At 36.2% G+C, this 1,416-nt stretch overlaps 1 non-coding gene across 1 annotated transcript; it reads left to right on the forward strand.

The window, feature by feature from the left end:
• The first annotated feature begins 1,032 nt into the window (after positions 1–1,032).
• Positions 1,033–1,196, forward strand: LOC121464834. Its single transcript, XR_005976570.1, has one exon. It is a non-coding gene; the product is annotated as a U1 spliceosomal RNA (small nuclear RNA).
• The last annotated feature ends 220 nt before the right edge of the window (positions 1,197–1,416 follow it).

Genomic DNA, 1,416 nt, shown 5'->3' on the forward strand with positions numbered 1-1,416 from the left:
AAGATTCCATTAATGGCTTCTTGGACCTTGACCATGAATTGTGGTGCAAAGAGATACAGTTAACTCTGGTTCATGGATTTTGCTTTTCTTCCTTAGCTCTTTCAATTTTATTTCTCCTGCAAACCCAATTTAAAAAAAATCGTCTTGAATCAAGCAAAATAGGCAGATTCAAGAAATATTCTTTTTAAATTCATAAGAATCAAGTAAGTATGAATGAGCTTGGAAGGGGTTAGGCCATAGTGAGCCTTGAACACCAACAAGGAAATCTGTATTTCAGACATTCCAGTGACACATCACAAGGGAGTTTTATGTGATGTGGTGACATGCTAACGAAAGATGCTTTGCTTCTTTGAGTACATGGAAAATCATTCAGAAAGAAGCCAGAATGTCACCCTAAGGCCATTCGGAGGTTCTAACACTCATTGTCAAGGGATGACCTATGGCAAACTCGCTAATTGTTGTAGTGGTGTTTTATGTAAAGGAACTAAACCTGTGACAAATTACTTAACAGGAAAGTGGTTGAGCTGGCATAAAATCGCAGATTCCTGATATTTATATCAGTGACTTTAATGAAGTATGGATTACCTCACAATCTTTAAACATTGCTCATTCCGTACGTTCTAATAGTTCATGTCTGTCTTTCCACACCACCAAATCTTGCTTTACCAGAGTATTTGCAGAAAATTTCAAGCACAATTGAGGAGGGAAAACTTTCAGAAAATAAAAAATTTAAACTTCAGCAACTCAGCTAATTGTTAGGCAAAATATTTTCAAAATGGTTCCGGAAATACCAACAATTTAATTCAACCATCTATAGATTAGAGAATGTCCTAAATCATGTAGATATTGAGAGATAGATAGTGACCATTTGCTGGGGCTTTTCAGTTCAGAACTTAATAAACCAAACCTTAATTTCATTGGCATTATAAGTCAGGGCCATCCATTGGGAGATAAACAGCATGAATATTGTTTTTAAAAACCATATACATCCAGTTATATATTGAGTGCCTCTTAGACTTTAGAAATTTAAAAATAGTTAACCTGGCAGAAGAGATACCATGATCATAAAGGTGGTTTGCCCAGGGCAAGGCTTATCTATTGCACTCAGGAAGTGCTGACACTTGGGACTTCTGCAAATGCAGAAACCCAACTGCATAATTTGCGGTGGTGGGGGAGTGGGTTTGCGCTCTCCCCCCCCCAAAACAAAAGAAAGAAATTTAAAATACAGTTATTTCTCCAGAAACTACTATAAAAATTCTTATAAATTAAAAACATCTTATAAATTAAAAACAATCAGCCACATCGTTACTAAATACTTTGCTGGGGGTTCACAAAACTTGAAAAGAGCTTGTCTAGGACTTGACTCAGAAGCCTGTGTTAGATCAATCCTTCCGTAAATAAAATACTGCAACGTAA

The sequence above is a fragment of the Microtus oregoni genome, unplaced genomic scaffold, assembly GCF_018167655.1.
Source record: "Microtus oregoni isolate MIOR12 unplaced genomic scaffold, Mior012 000001F_ref0000356, whole genome shotgun sequence".
Taxonomy (NCBI): Eukaryota; Metazoa; Chordata; class Mammalia; order Rodentia; family Cricetidae; genus Microtus; species Microtus oregoni.